General features: G+C 40.8%; 1 protein-coding gene and 1 long non-coding RNA gene across 2 annotated transcripts in view; both read right to left on the bottom strand.

The window, feature by feature from the left end:
- LOC308082382 (glutamate receptor-interacting protein 2-like) overlaps nucleotides 1-24,472 on the bottom strand; it is a gene marked incomplete at its 3' end in the record, with an annotated part of 198,701 nt that overhangs the window by 162,562 nt on the left and 11,667 nt on the right. The window lies entirely within an intron of this gene.
- On the bottom strand, nucleotides 5,078-6,560 carry LOC308082345. The gene is made up of 3 exons (XR_013932913.1): nucleotides 6,460-6,560; nucleotides 6,203-6,286; nucleotides 5,078-6,081 (listed from the first exon to the last, which is right to left on the bottom strand). It is a non-coding gene; the product is annotated as an uncharacterized lncRNA (long non-coding RNA).

The raw sequence follows: 24,472 nt of genomic DNA, 5'->3' as shown, positions 1-24,472 counted from the left end.
AATGAGTACTCTCCTAATTGGCTGAAATTTTGCAACCCACCTGAAAATGTATTTTCTTTTTATAAAACAGTTGGACCCTACCTTTAACACATTGGGTGCCAGAGGTTTATTAAAATATTATACGTTGAGTGCCAGCATTTCTTCCATCCACTTGCGTTATACATTTCGTGCTGTGAGAAGCCCCGACGCGGAAATGCATGTAAACAAAGCGTGCGTGCGAGACGGCGGAGGGTCCCGACTAACGCCTGGAACAATAATATTTCCAACGCGACCCTCCATTGCAGCGTGATCGCCGATCGAAAACGGCTCGTTTCCACCACATTAAAAAGAAATGGAGATATTAAGCTTTTAATCAAGGAGATAACATTGAAAACGCCGACCGGAAGGATTTTTGACATGGAGCCACATCCAGCCTCTTCTTCTCAGAAACTGCTTGGGTGATGTCAAAGTTTCGTTTTAGCGCCCCACGTGGCCCACATGTATAAAAATAGAATTGGGTCAAAAACGGTCCGGACCGTTTTCGGCACTTCTCGTTTGGACCCTCAAAAACGGTCCGGACCGTTTTTGGCATTCAATGTGTTAAGTATTTTCAATTTTTAAAGCATGTACTTTTGAATACTTAAGTATTCAAAAGTACAAATTACAAAGTACATTTTCTTTTCATATACATGTATTGCTTTATTGTTTTTTTTATAGACATTTTCCAAAATAATTTAAAGATTGTCCAAAAATATTCAATAATAGTGAAAAAAGCAGATCTAGCTCTGCTATTTTCACTAGGCTATATTTGAAAAAGGGCTGAAGAGGCTAATTCATAATGGGCCCTATTTTGGGTGGCGCCTTACCCATTATCCCTAAACTTCTTTGCCATTTTTTACTATTTAAAAAAAAAAAATCAAATAGTTCAACTAGCCGATCTACATCGACGTTGTGAGCTTGTAGATTTGAACTTAGCCAATTCAACTTCTTCTTCGTTCTTAAGTACGGTACTCCAGTAAATGTACATCATTACTGCCCACCACTGCCTTTACTGTGTCTAATGCAGTGAGGGACATATTTGTCTTTTGAGACATTCTATAACTGTTTTCATTTTTTTTAATAATATATATTTCTTAAATGTTTATCCACGTTTTGACAAGGATGGATTACCATTTTATAAATAAAACACCTTTGCTGTTGTTAATGTGTTTTGCTGAAGGTATAATTGCTTTTATAGTTTTTTCCCCTCAAGGTGAAGTTTATTTCTCTCCTCTTTGTTTTGTTTGGTCTCTAATGGACACTGATAATATGCAAATATATGCAAATTGTGAATTGTCTATCCATGGGCTCATGCGTGGCCTCGTCTGCATATTGTTGCTCTTGGGCAGAAACCAAATTTCAACTTTTTTAAAATGTTTTTGTTGAAACTTAATGCCCTAGTTCGACAGTGTAGTAGCAAAAAATAGCCGATCTGCCAGCTCACAACGGGCCGCGAAGCGAGACATTGTGAGCTTGTAGATCGGCTATTTTCCCTATTGAAACATTTAAAAAAGTAAAATTAAAGTGTGTGTGTGTGTGTGTGTGTGTGTGTGTGTGTGTGTGTGTGTGTGTGTGTGTGGGGGGGGGGAAATCCCTACCAGTCAACTACAATATTTTACAACATTATCAACAATATTATTACTATAATAAAGACAATGATTTACAGTTAAAAAGAAGCAAGCTAAACGGTTGTTTTCAATGGAATCGTTGCAATCACGTGCAATAATGTCTCATGGGAGAAGAAGTTCCTTCATTCTTATTATGTACCTAGTCTTGTACTTTCACCCTTTTTTGGCAGTTTCTAAATATTCTTAGACACAGAATCAAATGTTTTATGGTCATGATTAACTAGGAGCCTAGCCTTTTTTTGGCTAGGAGCCTGTCACGATCACGGCCCCTGTTGTGTCCATCATGTGACTGTTTAGCCACTGGGTGTGCCTCTGCCCATTCCTTGCCCTGCTCCTATTTCCCCTCAGCCAATCTCCTACTCTCCCTTCTACCTGAGGCAAAGACTCTGATTGGCCTGAGTGCTGTCACCTGTGAGGACCAGCTAAGCCTGGTTGGGTGATGAGCTCCAGTGACTATTTAGACTCTGTGTGTGTGTTTGTTCAGTGCTGGATCTTAAGTTAGTGTCAGGTTCTATGTATGTAGTACACTGTAAAAAAAAAAATGTAAAAAAACAGGAAAATACTGGCAGCCGGGTTGCCATTTAAATTTTGTTAAAAATACAGAAAAACTTTGTAACTACTTTACAACACAATCCTGTAAAATCATTTTACAGTATAAAACGGTTTTATTTTACATTATTAACCAGTAAATACAACAAGCCTTTTCTGCTTAATTCAACCAATTATTAAGTAGCTTTTACATGCAGTTGTTGTAGATTTTGCATTATAAAATGTCTCAATTAACTTTTTTTTCTAAGAAATTTTAGATTTTATAGTGGTAAATACAGTAACTTTTACATAAAGTTCTTGTAGATTTTACATTTTTCATCCCATTAAATTACAAATAACATTTTTTATCTGTAAAAGCTGCATTATAAAATGTCTCAATTAACATTTTTTTCCTGCAAATAGTTAAAATAAACTTATTTTTCGCAGCAAATTTTTGTTTTTATAGTGGTAAATATAGTAACCTTTACATGCAGCTGTATTTAGAGTGGTAAATACAATAGCTTTATTCTGCAGAAATTGCATTATCAGGGTGCTTTTACACCAATTAATTCATTCATATTTACATGCCGCTGTCGCTTATTGTACATTTAGTTCCATTCAATTCAATAACAGTGCTCAACTGTAAAAGTTGTATTAATGACACAGTGAAAACAAATTGTAAATACTGCAATAACTTTATTTTCAAGAATGAGCTTGAACTGCTATAAACATATACATTTTATGTACTTACAAATTGTGAAAATGTTGTAATGTAGCCTACAATATAGGCTAGGAATAACATCATTCCTTACAAGGTCTTAAAGATAGGTGCTGTAAATTCTGATGATTAAATTCTGATTATTATAGTGTATCAGTAACATGGGGTCTGACTGTCTCTCCACCTAATTAGCAAGACATTTTTCCCCAGAACATTTAGACTGCTTGTACGAAGACAAATAAAAAGTATATCAAAAAAGGAGGGCAAGCTCCTAAACATGTCTTACATGTACTTTCAATTCAATTTTTCAATTTTATTTAAGTGTCAAATTACAACAAGTTGTATAAACAAAAATGTTATAAACTTAAACCCTAGCATATACTTTTGTGTACATCAAATCCAAAAACAAAAAAACAAAAAAAAGATTGGAGGGCGGTGGTGCAGTGTGTGTGTGTGTGTGTGAAGACACATCTGTGTGCACTGCATATTAAAGTTTAAAGGTTCCTGGAGTCAAGTTTCACGTGGGGGGGGGGACGACGACGACGTTTGTCTTCTCCACTTTATCTGCATTGGTTGATGGATGACACCTGGGAAAATATAAGAAAAAATATATTAATAATGGGTGTGTATATCTAAGTACTGTGTGTGCGTGCGTGCATCACCCAACATCCACACCCGTTCTAACTACGAGTGTTAATGTAGTCGGTGCAGATTTAGAATGCATTTTGCAATTCTGTGGCTTCGTGATTGATCACAATCAACAGGAAGGCACTACTGCCGATGTAGTCTATCGGCGACTGGCACCTGACCGTCCCTCCCGTGAACAGCTGCCGGGGAGAGGCAAGTGGACCTGGCGGCTTCCCTGCGGTGTGTCCATCCGCCGTTGGAGCAGCGGTGGGTGGACTTCCAGGCCCTGGAGGTCCATAGGAGCGGTTGCGGAGGGCACTTTGTCACCGGGCAGACTGGGACTCGGAACTATGCCTTCTCTGGTGGTCCAGCATGGGACATGCCCAGACTGGTTGTTGGAGGGTTTTGACAGCTTGGGCAAAAGGACTGGCAAAGTGTTGTACCGTCTCTGCCACCATATATGGCGGAGAGACTGCTGAGTGACATTCTTGTTGTATCGTGAAGACATGTGCCATGAGATTGTGAATGTAACCTAACTGCACCTGTAATGTTAGTGTACTTTCTAATCGTGTGGACATAAAATGTCCGTTAATGAGCGTGTACTTACCATATGCATGTACATCTATGTACGCATCTCACTGTGTGTTTGTGTGTTGTGTGTGTGTGTGTGTGTGTGTGTGTGTGTGTGTGTGTGTGTGTGTGTGTGTGTGTGTGTGTGTGTGTGTGTGTGTGTGTGTGTGTGTGTGTGTGTGTGTGGCCAACAATCTTACCATTCAAACATCACGCCACTCATGGTCCGACAGAGCCTGGATCAAGGTAGACACCCTAGGATTGACACTGAGACGTGCTTTTTTGCTCTCCACTTTAGTGCCTTTCTCTGGGTTGATTGAGAACATACACCTGCAGTCACAGAAGAAATGCATAGATTATAAAACAGCTATGTAAAGAAAAAACAAAAGTTGATCCTTTTTCTATTCAAGTTATTATATTAAAGCAACTTCATATGGCAAAGATTTTAATCAGGCAGCACTACTTTCTTTCAGTTAAATTAAGTGAAAATGCAGGAAAAAGCAAACCAAAAAATACACACCTCTGAAGAAACTCCAGGGTTGATGCCAGCGCTGATGGGTAGTGGATGTTGAAGCAATAGTAGCTTCCAAACATCATGCACACTGCTGACACGAAGGTGGGAATGTTGTCATGTACAATGACTTGGTCAACACTCAGCATATAACGTTTTGCTGAATAGCAGGACTTCCCTAAAAAAGGAGCAAAACAAAAAAACAAGTAATATTCAAATAAAATGTAACACAAACACATTGAGACGTTTTTAGATTTTAAAATGTGTGTGTGTTTTACACAATAGACAGAACCGTAGAATGAAAAAAGAAAAAGAAAAAAACTTACCACACACAATGATGGCTGGAGTCAAGGGAACATTGTCCATCTGAACTTCCTGTGCCAGGCATGTTTGCTCCACATAACGGAACATTTCGTCCTCTTTCTCTTTAAAGTAGGCCATCAGAAGGAGCACCATCTCTTTTACATCATCAGACATACCACCCTGCTCTCCCCTCATCAATTTGTACTTTGTGTGGGCGTCCATGTACCTTTGGCTGATCTTTAGAGGATTGCGGTTCAAGTACTTCAGGAGACGTTCTCCCTTGACTTCCAGATTCCGTCCGAAAACCTCTTTCAGCTCAATTCCAGTAAGATTCTGGAAATGGACCACCATGCCAAGTTCCTGGAACCACAATGGCCACTCTGCCAGAAGGTCCTTGATGCTTTTCCCCTGGTTTACCTCTTTTCGTTGTGTGTAGAAAGTCGCCTTCATTAGACCTTTGACTTTATCTCGATCCACATCAGTTTGCTGATCCTCCATCATCTTCATTTTAGCTTTCTTCTGTAGCTGGCTCTGTGTGGTCTCTCCTAGGGGCAATAATTTTTGCTGCCAGTTGATGCACCCATATGTGTCCTGGACTGCTGCTCTTCGTTCAGGACTGACTTCGTCTGTGGTAGAGCCAGAATCAGATTCACCAAGCTTTCGTTTCCTCATGTGGGGAATCTCAGGTCGCCTCTGATTATTTATCCTACATATCAATTGTTTTTTTATAGAGTCATATCCTGTCCCAGGGACATCTCCTGCTATTACATCTTTCAGAGATTTGGGGTATTTTTCCACCATTTTTTTGGCAACTACCTCTGCGTGCTTGGACCCTAACTGAGAACATTTTTTCTTCATTGCAATGACCAGAATCCGGATCATCTCCTTTCTCAGTTTACTTGATGGTCCTTCTCCTCTCTCCAATGAGTGGATAAGTTCATCTGGGAACTGATCCCACGGTATCATGAAGCTCTCCACCCAGTCTCTGTCAGGACTTCGGAAGATGATGGAATCATTTGATGATAAACTTCTTGGTGAAAAAGACTGACAGGATGCAGACAGTCCTGATGATGCACCAGATGATGCAGCTGCACGAGATGATACTGATGCCAAAGATGACGGACCGGGCCATTCTGGTGAAGCAGCACTAGCTAAGCATCCGGTTTCAGGAGTCTGGTCTGAAAAACACATTCATACAAAGGCATACACATAAAGTTACACAATATGAATGTTTGTATATCACCGAATTACTTTGGCACTTGCATCCTGTATTTCAAAAGAAACACTCAAAGTGTGTACCAGATGATATTGACGCCCCAGATGACGGACCAGGGCATCCAGGTGAACCACCACTACCTGAGCAGCTGGTTTCAGGAGTCTGGTCTGCAAAACACACATACATTTCATTTATATTAATGCATTTTACTGTGCGTCTTCATTTCAATTTACTGTATGTGCACATACAGAGACATACGTTTCCTGTGTACGTATATGTGCGCGTGCTATGGAACATAAATCAAGTTTAAGCCATATTTACAATGCAATAATTTACTTACATTTCTGCTTCCAAGCCTCAAGGAGCTTTCGGGCTTGAATTGGCCTCAATGATGACAGCAAATCGTCTTCTGAAAGAAACTGAAAATCATCAGATGTCTCCACCCCCAATTCCTGTAATTTCTCTTCTAGAATCTTGACAATGACCTCTGAAAGGTCAGGTAGGACCGCAGTAATGGCGTTGTGTAGGAATGTCTCCTCCATTGCTGGAATGGGAAGAAAACATTACATTTTTCAAAAGCATTAATGACAAGACTACAGTAATTTGACAATATATATATCATATATGTACACACACACTGTATATGCATTTTCTTTTTTTCTTGTGCATGGCCTCCATCACAGTGTCTTAGATAATGTTTATTTCGACAACACACTGTGTTTCAGCGGAATGACTTGGTGCCCGTTAAGAATGTATGATGTTAAAGGATAAAAATCTACCAAGTCATTAATGTAAAGACATTGTAACTTTGTACTCGGTTTTCTCACTGAGTATAGATGGTATTCAGAATAATAGTGAGATTCATGGATTTCCATCACAAAATAAACAGTTGCATCATTTTGAATTAAAATCATGAGCAGTTCTCCAAACTCCATGGACTCATCATTTTGTGAGACAAGGAAATGCCCTTTTTTATAAGATGTGCCTTTATACAGTATGTCAGTGGAAACAATAGTATTGTTTTCTGAAAAACAAAACTCTCTCACTGCATGTTGAATTGTCTCACTGTAGAGATTTTGATAAAACCTACAACTGTCTTTAACTTGCAGAATTAATCCTGGCCGAGCTATGATATATGAATGAAACAGCTGATGTCGTTCAGATAAAGTTTGGCAGATGTTCTTAAAGTTTTTCAAATGCCTGGCACATCTCTTAAAGTAACAGTGTTTACTTTCAAAGCGCATCGTCCATAATCTTATCAAGGGTCCAAATTTCAAAATTAATGCCGGATAGTGGCGCAGGTAATGGTGTTTTGGTTTTAGTTTATTCTTAGGAAACAAAGTCTTTCTTGAATCCAAATATTCCTGTATTAGAATTTCAAGATAGGCTACCTCTGCTGACGAAATCTTTTGTGCACATATAAATTCAACGATATCTTTAAGCTGGAGAGTTAACTGCCAGACTTCATCATCTGGGTTTTTCACTTTGTCACCAATTAATACAGGCAACAACCGTAAAAAATTCCAATTCTGGACGGCTTGACCTGAAAGCTTGAATACCTTAGAGTTGACAACACAAGGCTTTGTCAAAGCATCCGACCCTTTGTATTTGAACTGCTTGATACGTCGGTTCAAATCTGAATAAGTAAGCCATTTCTTTTGCTTAATTAGATACTTCAAGTACAGTGCAATATCAAATGATAACACACCCTCAAACATGTCATGGCCTAAACAAGGTGGTAGACCTGGCTGGCATACATGATAAGATTTTAGTGCATTGAAAACAGAGTTTACCTTTATGCCTTTGATGTGCTCACTGCCTCCTGCTTCTAGGTCACCAACAGTAGTGTCATAAGATTCAGGTGTGCGCTGTGGACCAAGAACATTTGGGTCATCACTCTGAAACTCTCTTAGTGTGATTTCACAATACCTGCAAAAGTACTGGGCTTTACTGAAGTTTTCAACAAATCCACCAATGCCGTGTGAACCCAAATTATCCCCAAGAATACTAAACAGGGCGCCTTTTACTGTATCACCACCTACAATGATTCCATTTTCTTCCAAATCTTTTAAATCCACCAACAGCTCTGAGAAAACTTTAGCACTTTTACATTTTTTCAAGTCACTTTCTATACAAAGTTGCACAAGGGACATGTGATCAGTATTGGATCTCAAATGAATAGGTAAATTAGCCAGAGTCACATAGACTGCAAGAATCTTGTGTTTTTTTTTTGCAGAGCCCAATGGATTGACTATTTCAAAAGCATCTTGGTACAGAATTAATTTTAGGCATCCAGGGTTTTTTATAAAGAACGGGTTGGACTTAAAAGTTTTTCCATCACTTACGTCATTAAAAACATCTGAGTCTGTTTCACAAGATTGCTGTTGTGACACTGAATGCTTCCATAGTTCTGATTCTAATAAGCCAATTAGTGTTTGTTTCACAGGTACATAATAAGCAAACCGTGGAATCATATTTTCATCAGTTCCTAGTGGTATTTTTTTAGGCTCCACATAATGAAACATGCTTTTGAATGCCTGGCCTCTTGAATATATTGTCCTCAGTGGTCCCTTATGACAGACAGAGAACAGATCTGACTGCTTCACACAGTCACTGATTTTAGTAATGACATCATCTGTTAGACACATGTCCTTTTTTAAAAGTGAATGTAATTTACTTAAAGTGTAATCCTGTCCCAACTCATACACATTCTGCATCTCTTCGACAATTGTCTGTATTGTTGAAGCTGGAAGAAGGAGTTGCCCTTGCAATTTTAGGTAGAATAGAGACATATTTCTAAGATAAGCCTCATTGAAATTATTTGGTAATTCCATGCTATCAATTGCATCATTTGAGCTCTGGGGGGCAGCATTCCCATTGTCACATGCTGACTCAGCAGATTCAGAAGGTAGAGATTCTGTAAGCATACTGTCAAACGTATATCCTTTGTGTTTCCTGGACATATGAGCAGTAAATGATGACTTCACATTAAATGTATTTTTACATCCAGTAACCGGACATGTCACAACTCTTCCCTCCAGCAAATGCTGTTTTAAGTGTGAAATATATTCTTTCACTGTCTGAAATTGACAGTCACATAGTGAAATAGAACATTTGAGATGTATATCAGTGGCTTTGGGAGTAAAAGAGGATGCAGGGACATTATGATGGCGGTAAAAATGACTTCTAAACGATCCATAAGTTGTAAATGTCCTCTTGCAGCCAGGGCCTTCACATTTGAATAAGCATGACTCGTTTCTATGTATTTTACAATGCAAAATATAGCCACGCAAAGTCTCTATATTAGAGCTGCAAAAACGGCATGTGATCATTTTGAGCTAAATAGGGTTTTACTGTACCTTGCTCAAACGTTGCCAAACATCCAGAATGGAAGGAGAAAACGTCAGCAGAATTAACACCTGTTTGTGTTAATATTACAGCAAATGAAGAGAATGACAGTTCACTAACAGTTAGTTAGTTAAAGTTTTGACAAAACAAACTCTTAAGAAAAATAAATCAACAGGTGCGTTGTCTAGGCTTGTCTGTGCTTCACTGCTTGTAAGCTAAGCACAGAATGGGCTGCAACCAGTTACTTCCTTCTGTTTGTTCTGTCTAAACCTCCCAGGTGTTTCTGATTGCTCTGCTCTGTGATTTGAGGAGGCAGTTTTTTGAATTGAACAGAGGAGGGAGGTTATTTTTACAGGAATGTAAATTGAATGGAAATCATATTAAATTGAAAATGGCCTCAAAGCACATGTATCAAATGACATTATTCTGTAATGGCAAAACTGGAACTATTCCTTCCATCATTTACAATTGATTAACAATTAATATAATGCCAAACAATAAGAATACAAAAAAAATTACAGCTATAGGCCTATGGAACAGATTAACCAAAGTATTGACCTGATTATTTCCATAATATGATACTCTACATCTCAGAGGCAAATATGTATTTGACTGGTTTAGTCACTAGTTTGTTTGCATATTCAGATTATTAATACAAAGTATAAATGATACATTCTATGTATTATTATAGGTTAATCCCCCCAGCAGCACATCAAGTAATCAGACACACTTTTACCACCTAAAAATGTATTTATTTAATTACAATGATGAAATGGGCCTCTCTGCATAATAAAGTATTTTTTTTATCTTTTGTACTTTATTTTGAGGACAATACCTTTTGACTGCAGGATGGATGGATGATAAACAGATACCACTTTCAACTTGGCATCTCTATTTTAGACCTGATCACTAAGCTTACAACAATCAGCTTGTAGATCTGCTATTTTCGCTGTGTAACAGTCTATGGGCCTCTGTGTCTGAGATGGCTTGGGCCTCCCACACATGCAGTATATAAATGCCACAACCAACCAGCCACCCAATGAATGTGCACACACTACACAACTGTCTGTTTTTATTTACAGGAAACCAACACTGTTACAATGCATAATTTCCATATGACTGAGGAGATAACATTGTCATGGAAAAAGTAATCTAAACTCTAAACTGGCTTATGGAACAACACAAAACACATATTGACAACAAATGCCCTTCTTACCTACAGTGTAAAAGGGACTGGGCAACAACAAACATCCAGTATAGAATCATCTCTGGATGATGTTATAGTTAATGACAGGGGGCTAGGGTTTAATCGCGTTGTGAGCTTGTAACTCTGCTATTTTGGGTGAATGTTCCACCCAGAATAGGGATGCTGGAGTGTTTGTCAAGTATGAAGTTATTTTCAATCTGTCGTAATGGAAACTACTATTCTCTTAAGTTTTCCTTGTGACACATAAAGTATCTTAGGGGAAAGATTTACATATTTACGTAGCAATATGATATAAAATAAGGTTCTATAAAGTAACAATGTAATGCAGTGGTGCCTTAGATGAAAAAGTTATTTACAGGGGTGACCTGAGACAAAAAAGTTTCAGAACCACTGCTGTATCTGTCTGTCTGCCTGTGTCCCAATATATATTGAGATCTCTGTATCTGTCTGTCTGCCTGTGTCCCTTTCATGCACATACATGGAGATGTCCATGTCCCTTTTATGCCCATACGTATATGGAGATCCCTGGTTAATAATGCCCATATATGAGCATACCGGGGGGATCGGCGGTTCTGGAAAGTCCTTGTGCAGTGTCTGTGGAGAATGTGTGTTGAATGTCTGAAGAGTGCAAACTGACTGTGAAAAGTGGACTAAGTAATCAGATGGCAGGTGTAGGGAATTCAACAGGTGTAGGGAATTTTGCAAATCAAGCTTAGGGGTTGGCAATCAATGGACTCCAATGAGCCCTCTTGAACCTAAGGCTCTCAGATTTGCCTACTTTGCCTGTTCATGAAACATGCCTCTCTATACACTGACCTTTGGGCCCCTGGACCTGGGCCTAACAGGTCCAATCAGGGAAATATGGCTTAAAGGGGAACATCTTTTGCACATATTGGTACACTTTTATTTGACACACAGGCACAAAACCAACTCAACACCAAGGGTCAGTTAGAGCAGTGTTTCTCAAAGTGGGTGACGTGTCATTATTCCGACAGCCCATTTAGTCCGACCCCATTATAACTAACCCTATCCCTAACCCTAACTGCACGCAAACCTAATGGTCGGACTAATGGGATGTCGGACTTATGGGCAGTCCCCATGCACCTTAGGGTGCCCTGACACAAGTCCAGGGGTGCTGCAGAATACTTTGATAATATTTGGAATGTATCAATATCACTTCAGTTTAACGACAATCTACACCAAATCTCTTCTCCAAAAATAGCAGATCTACAAGCTGACGCGTTGTGAGCTTGTAGATCTGCTATTTTTGGTGAATGTTCTACCCTGAATATGGATGATGGGGCTCAAGTGGTTAAACGTCAAATATAAAGTTATTATCGGTCCTATATGGAAATGGATATTCTCTCAAGGCATACTCAAAGACATACTGTATATTAAGGGGAAAGATTTACCTATTTGCGTACTGTAATATGACATAAATGTAGGTATTTAAGATGTCCCTTGTGCTACTTTGTACAGAAAATGACAAACTATTTGGAAGTGCCAAGGTTTTCTCAGATGTCAGTGGATTTAAAAGATTCTAGGTGTTAAAAGATTCTAGATGTTTGAGGGTGTGTTAACTTATCATATGATGCTGCACTGTAATTGAAGTTGGAACTGCTTTGGATACATTCAACTCCATTTATATTTTACCAACCTGTCGAGAGAGAGAGATGAGTGAATCCTTGTACTTACTTGCCTGTCTGTCTGTCTGTCTGAATCCCTGTGGGGGGGATAATGGTTAGATTTATTTCACTATGCATACACCTTTACAACACTCATACTTCCTATCTTTGTTTTGAGCTAAATAAAACAATATATTAACTTATCTGCTATAAATACTGAATATGAAAATGAGAGAAATGTATCTTTGGAGAAAAAAAAAGAGAGGGAACTTACCTTTCTCAGGTCAATCTCTTTACAGCAGTATTTAGATGTTGCTTTCACTGTAAAACTCTTAATAAAAAATGGCCGCAGTGCAAACACCTTTGTATTTCCTAAGCTTGTAATAGGGTTTATTTTTGGAAAACAATAAATAAATCAGTTTCCTTAGCTGCTTTTACAGCTAAACGGCGTTAGTTGACCTGTATTTGTCAGTGGAATTGAGTGGAATTCAATGTCCAAAACACAACAACTGCTTGTAAATGTTACAGAAATGTTAGTTTTATGCTAATGCAGCAGTAAATGGTTGTTGTATTTACACGTTTAAAATGTAAATCTTGCAGAAACAAACCATTAATTTACAGACTTATATTGTGGATTTTACAGTAAAAAATAAGGAAATTGTTAGGTATTTTTCAGTGAAATTGAAAGGGATTCAATGTATAATATACGACAACTAATAACATATTAATTAGTAAAACGTAATACAGTTTATTTCTGTAAAAAGATATCTACCTGTTATAACATGTTTTTTTTACATTGTAATGGTGTAATTCTTACTATATTGTATAGTTTTTTCAAATTACAGTTTTTCAATGTATATATTACAATAATCTGTAAATTTACAGAGATGTGTTGTTATTTTAACAAAAAAACACTATAAAATGCTTTTACGTACACATTATTTTAATTTATAGAATAACACTGTAAATTAAACATTTTTTCATAGTTTTTTTAATTTACAGTTTTTCACTGTATAATTTGCAGCATTTCCATGCTTTTTTACAGTTTTTTTTTACAGTGTATGTACTGCTATCCTATGTTTTTCACCGAGTAAAGTCAAGTTTATGTGATCTTGCAACTCCTGCCTTTGTTTGAGTTCCTGCACTTGGGTCCTAACACCAGTTCCTGACAGTAAGATCCAGCCATCATTGGACCCAGCGGAACTGCCAGCGCTGAACAGAGCACACTTTGGCCATTTTCTCCCCATGCTCCCCAAGTGACGTCAGTGTCATCGCTGTCCAGCATCATACGTTGTCCTTCCTGCCTTCCTCTGACCTGGAGACCCTGCCCTACCCTCCTGCCCTGACTGACCAGCATGTGCCCTCTGCTCCACGTTGAGCGTCGTCATGATGACCCGTGCCAGAGCCCTTGCTGGCCACTTTTTCTAAAAAAAATAGCCGATCTACAAGCTCACATGTGAGGCGTTGTGATCTGCTATTCTTGGCTAAAGTTCCCCTCAGAATGGAGATACCTAAGGGTTCAAGTAGCCTGGGATCAATACCATTTTCGGATTTCTGATCCGGTCGGGAGCGCCTCATAAGTTGCGTCATCAGGCTGCCGGAGCCCACGGCCGGAACCAAGGGTACCGGTATCACCCAAAATAATTCCCTGCGATCAAGGGCATCATAATTTTAGGGCCTACCCAATAAAACCCTTGATGCGGCGTAGTTTAGCTTATAAGAATAGTTTGTTTGGTATATCCATCCTTTATTCCAACTCCTAGCGACTGGCGAGACTAAACTAGTAGTTATATTCGATTCAGCATTTAAACGCTAACAGGGGGAACCAAAACAAAGCGCACCGAAAAACCGGAACCTGGAACCACAGGGTTTTCCCCCCTTTTTTTTCAAGTAGGCGTGGCCTAGACCGGATCACACGGCCATTTAGAAACGGATACCAGGCTTTCCTCCGTGGTGGAAAGTCTGGTGACGCGAGGTTAGGGTTCAAGTGGTTAATGTACAAAAAATGATCAAATCACATGAAGATTTGGCGGTCCCACTGTAGTAACTCTGAGGACCCCCTAGAGATCCCGGACTCCCTGTTGAAGAACAGCTGGTTTAAACTGAACACACATTCAGTCCTTTTAAAAAAAAGGAGTGTGCCACCCAAGCAGGGCCGGTGCTAGGCAATTTGGCGCCCTAGGCAATATTTTTCCTCGACTCACGAGCTTGCGCACAGGCTTGCGCACGGAGGTGACGCAAAACACGTCACCTCCGTGACGCATAACGTGTCATAGAAGCCCTAAATAGGCCCCGCCCGTCACATTTCTCAACCCGGAAGAAGGGGTGATTTCGGCCCATGCGCTGGGTGAGCAACTCAATGCAAGTGGATGGGCGGGGATTTCTGGTGCCCTCTCTATTATTTTGAACTCTATGGTGCAACCCCCACAGTCACAGCAGGTGAGCAGTGGTGGACAAAGTATATAGTTGCTGTCGGGCAGAAACCTCTCATCTCCATATTTTATCTCCTATATTTTACTTTTTGTGTTTTTTCGTATCATTCTACTTTTCACTTTTCAATGTTTTATTTGCGTCAACGGTTCACTATGTAAACAATACACTCCATGTGCATAAAAACAACAACAATAATAAATATTACATGGTTATGACCAAATAAGGAATAGGCTGAAGCTAATTGGCTTATTCTGCCTACCCTTTCCACATACAGTAGATAAATGACAAATAAAGAAGAGAAATTTAAGTCTTAAAAAAAAAGAAAAACTGGAGAAACAGCATCACAAAAAAGTATCAAAAGTAGCAGATCCACAAGCTCGAAACGCTGCGCGATATGATATACTGAAGTAAATACTTGAGTATTCAAAATGACGACTTATGCAATACATTGTCCAACATTTTCTGAACTTTTCTGAAATAGTTAGAATAGCCGGTCTACAAGCTCAGAAATGCTGTGAGCTTGTAGATCTGCTATTTTCACTATATCTGATGTACCTTTCCCCTTCCTAGAAACGTAGTGGAGTCAAAAGTAAAATATTTGTCTTTGAAATGTAATGCAGTGAAAGTATCCAAAAATATAAATACTCAAGTAAAGTAGACACGCCAAAAATGTTAGTTACTGTCCACCACTGCATAAATGTCTAATATGTCTACATTATAAATGATGCTAGCAGGCAGCTAATGTGAAGCCATCTGCCTCGTTAGATGATCAGTTAACGACTAAAGCAGACAAATTAATGCACACACACACACACACACACACACACACACACACACACACACACACACACACACACACACACACACACACACTGCACTGAGATTCACTGCATATCAACCCTGATTTCTGTCTCTCACACACTGTCTCCCTCTCAGCTTTCCTACTGTCTGTCTCTCCAAGACTGTCTCCCTCTCAGCTTCCCTACTGTCTGTCCCACCTGCACTGTCTCCCTCTCAGCTTACTGTCTGTCTCTCCTATACTGTCTCCCTCTCAGCTTTACTATCTGTCTCTCCTACACTGTCTCCCTCTCAGCTTCCCTACTGTCTGTCTCTCCTACACTGTCTCCCTCTCAGCTTTACTATCTGTCTCTCCTACACTGTCTCCCTCTCAGCTTCCCTACTGTCTGTCCCACCTGCACTGTCTCCCTCTCAGCTTACTGTCTGTCCCACCTGCACTGTCTCCCTCTCAGCTTTCCTACTGTCTGTCTCTCCTACACTGTCTCCCTCTCAGCTTTCCTACTGTCTGTCTCTCCTACACTGTCTCCCTCTCAGCTTTCCTACTGTCTGTCTCTCCTGCACTGTCTCCCTCTCAGCTTTCCTACTGTCTGTCTCTCCTGCACTGTCTCCCTCTCGATAAAACATTGCAAACAAAACTGGTATAATTGCGATAATAAACTTTGTTTGTATTCTCAAGTATAGCAATACCAACATGTGCGTGCGTGCGTGCGTGCGTGCGTGCGTGCGTGCGTGCGTGCGTGCGTGCGTGCGTGCGTGCGTGCGTGCGTGCGTGCGTGCGTGCGTGCGTGCGTGCGTGCGTTCTCTACCTCCGGGCCTTAATGTTTATGGATTCAAATCATTGTCCCTCACTCCGTACATCCTTCCTCTCAGCCTCCCTCTCTCTCCACCTTAGTCCTGTCTCAATTATTACATAATCGCCTACTCTGCCTTTTTTTTAAAAATATTTTTTGCATAGTTGTCATAATCGTTTCAATGTTGAAAATCTTTGAAAAGTGTTCATACATTTAGAACACTAAACCTGTGTCTTGGGAAAGATGCATGTTGGGAACAACGAAAATAGAGAATGCATGCCCCACCCTGTTTTGCATTACCCGTTATACCCGTTGTCATAGCACCCGTTTTAACCGTCTCTCTGTCTGTGTCCCTTTAGTGCCCATATATGGAGATCTCTGTATCTGTCTGTCTGCCTGTTATCCCTTTAATGCCCATATATGGAGATCCCTGATGTTATATGGGCATATATGGGCCTGCCCATATATGGGCATATGGGGGGGATCGGCAGTTGTGGAAAGTCCTTGTGCAGTGGTAAACGTCCGTGGAGAATGTGTGAAGAATGTCTGAAGAGTGCAAACTGACTGTTTTGAAGTGGACTGACTAACTAAACAGATGGCAGGTGTGGGGAATTGGGCAGGTGTGGGGAATTGGGCAGGTGTGGGGAATTGGCCAAATGAAGCTAAGGGTGGGGTTACCATGGCAATCGATTGGCTCATTTGGGTCAAGGCCAGAGCCTTTTCTGGCGGTTCTGGACAACCGCCTATCCGACGACTCGACGGTGGGCACTGCACTCACGCGGGTCGTCTGCAACGCGGGTCGTCTGCGACGTGTGTGTCGAATTTGAAGTTGGTCGGTCGAACGGTTCACGAGATACGTGGATTACAGATGTACGGACGTACAGACATACATACGTACATACATACGTACAGAGATCCGGTGCATTTATTGTAAGATTGTCAAAAAGAAGGGAAAATAGCCGATCTACAAGCTATTACCGTTATTTGTCTTAGTTTTTGTCGCATGCTTAAGCCAACAATTTGATGACCAGGTAATTGGTCAGTAGCCTCCTACTGAGAGACTAAGAGAGTCTCCTCCTCCGCTGGTCATCAAATTCTTGGCTCAGGGATGCGACAAAAAAAAAAAAAAATCTCCATGAATTCAAGGCTTCATGGGTTGAGTAATTGATAGAAAATAAGTCATTTTTTGGGTGAACTACTCCTTTAAATTTGGGGAAAGTGAAAATTTGCCATCACTGTCTTCATATGCCAGTGGTCAATGCCCGTGTGCAAGTCTAGATCAATTGGTCAACCCACTGAGGATCAGACAGAATGACAGAGGTTTCTTAAATTTACAGTACAATTAAATGTCATTTCCTTCTAAATTTAGTGACAAATATATAAAAGTTATTTGTCATATCTGCCCTGCGCAATTACTGTTTACAAAGCCTAAATGCCAAACAGAAAGGTATTTGTTATTTGTTACAATGTCCAATGCAGAAATCACAATTTAATAGCAATCTTTTTGTCAAGTAAAATGTCATGATCGTGACAATCCTACTTCTTGCTTCTCTCCATCTCTCTCTCTAAAGGCAGAGTCTCTCTCTCTCTCTCTCTCTCTCTCTCTCTCTCTCTCTCTCTCTCTCTCCTCCACAGGCATGTCAAGTCAACCTCACTTCCTATCAACATGTTTATGCCAGTCTCAGACTGTCACTCCGCATAAAACGTCAAGTCAGCGAACACCCACACACATCAAATAGTAACATTGGCGAGAGAGGTACTTAGACTAGTACTTTTTGCTTAAGTATACAAAAGTATCAACATCACAATTTAGAAATAAGTCCTGAATTCAAAACTTTAGTATTGGCATCAAAATATACTTACAGTAGCAAAGTAAAAGTACTCATTATGAATGGTCCATTTCTCTCACACACTCACTCACGCACACACGCACGCAGGCACGCACACACACAGACACACACCTTTTCAAAATTTGTAAAACTCTCGAACACAGCCAATCTGCAAGCTTCATATCCGAAGTAGTATAGTGACTTCATGGGACAGGAAGTGACCAAACGTTTTACATGACGGAGGTTCCCTTCACGTCATGTGACACTGTCCCGATAACCCCGCCCATCCTGGAATGTGGAAGTGCTGTGCTCGAAAGAAAAAAAGTGCTCAAAAGAAAAAGTGCTCCTCGGAGCACAGGTCTCCGCCAGGTCAGGTATATTATTGTGGCCTCCTGGTGTCGCTATAATAGGCCAATGTGAAAAGGGTGCCATTTCTTCTAAGGCCTTTCACGGCAATCGGACACTGCATTTTAAAATTAGACCTGCTGGTGGCGCTATAACAGGTCAATGTGAAAAGGGTGCCATTTCTTTCTCAGCCTAGTGGGAATGTACGTGTGAAATTTCACGGAAATGGCAAGCTGCGTTCATGATTTGAGGCATTTTGTTCAAAACGGACCAATCCTGCAAACTTTGGAAGCCAACCTTAGCCAATGAGGATGGAATATGGAAAATCTGACAGATCCTTGTTGATCACATGACTATAGAGATACTGTGTACTGATTTGCATGACGTTTAGATAAGATCTGTACGAGTAAATGGGTTTTGCACAAATCGGCCTCCTGGTGGTGCTATAACAGGACCATGTGAAAAATGTGGGGCAGAGGTTCTGAATTGGTATCCAGGTAGTGTGTGTGCACAGTTTCGGAGTGACAGGGCCAACGGTGCCGGAGATTAGCTGCTCGCAGACAGATGGACGAACGGACGGACGGACAGGGGGTAAAACATAAACTTGCCATGCCTTTCGGCCTGCCGGAGACAATAATTGCGAACGCGGGAGGAGGCGCGGCGAAGCCGCGCCTCCGACCAAGTGGAGCTTACTATGTAACCCTGCTTGGGTTGTGTCTCTCTCTGTGTCTCTCTCTCTCTGTGTCTCTGTGTGCACTGCCTGTGTGCAGCTCCTCTGAGATAAGTAAATGTCCAATTTAGACGTACCATACATCAAATGAAAGGTCTTTGAAAACTGAACACACCTGTCAAGGTTGCGTTTAAGCCCGCCCCTTCCCCCGGAAGCCACGCCCCGGAGAAGGCTCCTAAAAACTCCCCATTGAAACCCCATGTTAAATGAAAAGTGCCCGAATCGCTCCCAAACTTTTTCTACCCCCCCTAAGTGGGGGTCTACGAACAAATACTTCGGGCTCGGATTTTGGCTCCGCCCCCCGGAAGTGGGTGAAACAGGCACTTCAAACACTTTGTTGAATTGTTCAAAAACATTCCAAGTTTTTTTTTGGGGAATTTGTATTTTTCTAAGATGCTCCTTTTAACGCAGATTTTTTTTTTTTTTTTCAATTTTTTTTTTAATTGGTTACTTTTTTTTAAATATTTTTTTTCATTCTTTTTTTTCTTTTTTTGCGTTCGCTTACCGCGTTCGCGCGTCTTACTTGTAATAAGAAGACTAGTAGGGTACTCTGTCAGATTTGGTCACATACAGTATGTTCCAATGTTCCAATGCCAAAACGCAATTACATCGTTAATCACAATTATTTGTGTGACATTTAATCATCAAGTAGGATACAATGTCATGATGGTGACAGCCTCTTTCTCATTACACTTCACTTCTGTCCTCCATTATCCATTAAGTCCTCTCTCTCTCGCTCTCTCTCTCGCTCTCTCTCTCTCTCTCTCTCTCTCTCTCTCTCTCTCTCTCTCTCTCTCTCTCTCTCTCTGTGTCTTGTCACCACTGATTAAAACATGTGCGTAGGTTACCACAACTCAACTCAACTGTGCGTGTGTGTGTGTGTGTGTGTGTGTGTGTGTGTGTGTGTGTGTGTGTGTGTGTGTGTGTGTGTGTGTGTGTGTGTGTGTGTGTGTGTGTGTGTGTCCTCCCTACAGCTGTGCATTCAAGCATGACTACCGCTACAATCTGCTGCTGCCAACTACTGCTCTCTATCTAACTATCTGTCTGTCTGTCTGTCTGTCTGTCTGTCTGTCTGTCTGTCTGTCTGTCTGTCTGTCTGTCTGTCTGTCTGTCTGTCTGTCTGTCTGTCTGTCTGTCTGTCTGTCTGTCTGTCTGTCTGTCTGTCTGTCTGTCCGTCCGTCCGGCCGTCCGTCTTTTTTTAACCCTACACTAACTCTACACTAACTCCAGGGTGTGACCATGTCTTCCTAAGAGGTGGAAGGATGGAGCATCAGGGTTGAGTTGAGCATCTGCTGCATGGAACGGCTTACTTGCCGACCTTAACCACTTAAACCCCATATGGTTGAGCGGAGTCCCTCAGGGCTCAGTAGTGTCGGTTCTGTTATCGTGGGGAACGCTTTCGCTGAAAATAGCCAACGGACAAGCTCACAACGAGCTGCGATGGGTTATTTTCAGCGTACAGTAAGCTTTCCCCACAATATGGATGCTGGCGCTTAAGTGGTTAAGAGTAACAGTTCCTCATAGTCTGAGTGGATTTCTTCTTCAGGTATTCCCCCCCCCCTCACTCACTCACACACACACACACACACACACACACACACACACACACACACAACACACACACACACACACACACACACACACACACACACACACACACACACACACACACACACACACACACACACACACACACACACACACACACAGTGTGGAAAGCAAACCCACACATTCCCCCACAAGGACACTGTCTTCACCAATACGAAATTGGTCACTTACATAATGTACATGCAAATCACACACACACACACACACACACACACACACACACACACACACACACACACACACACACACACACACACACACACACACACACACACACACACACACACACACACACACACACGCATCACTACATATTTTGTACATACGTGTGAAAGGACCGCGATGCGAATAAGCCTTTTATCATTTTGATAGTTGTGTGACAATGTATGTCATTTTTACAAAACGCATTATTCAATAGAGAGGTCAAAATCAAAGTGACCTATACACATTCTTGCTGATGCCAAATCTTTATTCTATTTCATCTTATTTATCTATTTTTAATGCATGGTGTTTGCATCACACAGTATAGGCAAAGGCTGCAGTACCTCTCTCCTCTGACAGCATTCTGTAGCCTGGGGACTCTCTTTGTTCCAGGTGCACACGCTCTAGTACAAGTACTCAGATCGTTTACCTACTGAGTATAAGATAAAAAAGTATTGACATTGAAATATACTTAAATTACCAACAGTAAAAGTCCTCACCGTGCAGAATGTCCCATTTTACACTTCTTTTCCCAAATGTGTTCTAAATTGATCAAAATCATTCGAACACATGACAGAGAGAGAGAGTGTGTGTGTGTGTGAGAGAGAGAGAGAGAGAGAGAGAGAGAGAGAGAGAGAGAGAGAGAGAGAGAGAGAGAGAGAGAGAGAGAGAGATGGAGGGATAGGTCAGAGGATAAACTGAACAACACAAGTTATTGACGGCTTCCAACAAAGGGATCGAGAGAGAGAAATAAAGAATGAAAGATACATCAATAGATAGAGAGAGAGAGAGAGAGAGAGAGAGAGAGAGAGAGAGAGAGAGAGAGAGAGAGAGATGGCAGTGAGGTGAAGCCGGGAGAAAAATCTGTTTATTGATTACACACACACACCCACACACACACACACACACACACACACACACACACACACACACACACACACACACACACACACACACACGCGCCTATCTCTTAACGACCACTCTGCAGATCTCTCCTGCCACCTTTGTTCCCCTCTACTTCCTTATTATGTTCCAATTTTCTCTCTCTCTCTCTCTCTCTCTCTCTCTCTCTCCCCTCTCTCTCTCTCTCTCCATCTGTCAGTCTGCTTTTTCATTTATCTTTCTCCCTCAATGTCACATCCATCTCTCCTCCCCTCTCTCTCGCTTTCTCTTTCTTTACCTCCCTCCTCCCTCCCACTGTTCTCTTCTCTTCAGTCATATCATCTAGTACACATGTCTGTGTCTCCACTCTCTGCTGTTGCACCAATACCTACATGTATGTTATGATACCTACTGTAGATATCGGTGGTGGACAAGGTACTCAACCCCAGTACTTGAGTCACAGTCAAGTATAGATACTCCTGGTCAAATATGGTCAGGGTACTAAATATTACTCCACTACAAGTGAGACTTGCTCTGTCAAATTTGTACTTGAGTTAAAGTACTAGAGTACACTTGCCTTTATTTAAAAAAGTATTAAAAAGTACAAAATGTAAAGTCAAATTTAGTTTTGATATCAATGTATTGCTGTATTGAAATTTAGACCGCCCCCTCCTCCCAAAAAATTACAAGCTAAAATAAATTGAAATGAAATGAAATGAAATGAAATAATCTTTTTAAGTACATAATATCAATAGTAGTGAAAATAGCCAATCTACAAGCTCCAAACTGGTCACATTGTGACCAGTTGTGAACTTGGATCGGAGCAACGGTGCGCCTCGCAACTCCGGATGTTACGTTAAGTTGTTAGTGGAGTCACACAAAGAAATAAAGCTCATCGTTCAAGAGTGTCGCACAAAAGTGACGAGAATATCAGATCTACAAGCTCACAACGCGTTGCAATGCGACCCCTAACTTAACCTATCTCTCTCTCTCTCTCTCTATCTCTCTTTCTCTCTCTCTCTCTCTCTCTCTCTCTCGCTCTCTCTCTCACACATACACATTATGTGCCCTCATGCATGCAAAAACACTCCCCCCTTGACTCACTCGCGCACACACACACACACACACACACACACACACACACACACACACACACACACACACACACACACACACACACACACACACACACATGCACAGAGGGTAAACAGGGCAGGACATGAAGCTGTGCTGAATAATAATCATGTCATTATCATAATAATCATCTCTGACTGATTAGCTCTTCAATTATGCTGTGTTCACACACTGGCAGATACAAAGCTACCATTCACTCATGTTCACTGGGAGCCAGTGACATGAAGATACAAAGCAAAGCTACAGTCTACCATTCATTTTCACTGCGGAAGCCAGTGACTTGAAGATACAAAGCTACAGTCTACCATTCATTTTCACTGGAAGCCAGTGACTTGAAGATACAAAGCTACAGTCTACCATTCATTTTCACTGGAAGCCATGCAGTGACTTGAAGATACAAAGCTACAGTCTACCATTCATTTTCACTGGAAGCCATGCAGTGACTTGAACATACAAAGCTACAGTCTACCATTCATTTTCACTGGAAGACAGCGACTTGAACATACAAAGCTACAGGCTACCATTCATTTTCACTGGAAGCCATGCAGTGACTTGAACATACAAAGCTACAGGCTACCATTCATTTTCAATGGAAGACAGCGACTTGAACATACTTAACCCATTAAGACCTGAAGCCGATTGTACAAATGCCCTCTAAATCCCAATTTCTGAAAGATGGATGTTTCTATATCAGTGGTGCTCAAACTTTTAAACTTCAAACCCCCAAAATGATATGTATTTGGCCGCCGATCCCCATCTCAAAATATTTTGTTCCAGGGACCCCCGGAAGCCGCGCTATGAGCTTGTATATCTGCTATTTTTGAATAGCCAAAGTGTAAAATAAGGCTTTTTAGCTCAAATCAAAAAATGACACAGTTGCGTTCCAGGTCTTAATGGGTAAAGCTACAGTCTACCATTCATTTTCAATGGAGCTTGAAGATAAAGCGACATGAAGATACAAAGCTACACTTGACCTTTAGCTGCTACAAAATCTAAAAAACTACAATCCTAGTTGAGCTGGCTTCAACTGCAGTTACGAAGCTACAAAATGAGCCTGGTTCCAGACAAATCTGCCATTGCGAAAAAATAGATGCCCGTGGCAGATTAGGTCTGGCCCCTCTCAATATAGTCTCGCGTGGCCAGACTGTTGCCTCCCACAACATTCAAATGTTTCCGGTCATACAGTCTGGGACTCGGAAGCTCTGATCATGATTAAAATATAAACCGGATGTGAAGCCTCCTCCCCACTTCCGTTTCGTCTTTACAGTCGCGGCAAATTTATCCTAATATAAATCAAAATCATCTAAGTATATGTAGTTGCTGCTTAGCAGAAATGGAAATTAAAAAATAAAATGTAAAGATATTTAAAAATATATTTTCGTGAACGGAAGTGCCAGTTTCCTCTCTCGGATTTCGGGAGGT

This window comes from Gymnoscopelus braueri, assembly GCF_963280865.1.
Source record: "Gymnoscopelus braueri genome assembly, chromosome: 3".
In the NCBI taxonomy this organism is placed as follows: Eukaryota; Metazoa; Chordata; class Actinopteri; order Myctophiformes; family Myctophidae; genus Gymnoscopelus; species Gymnoscopelus braueri.
This window is presented reverse-complemented; position numbering and strand designations above follow the sequence as displayed.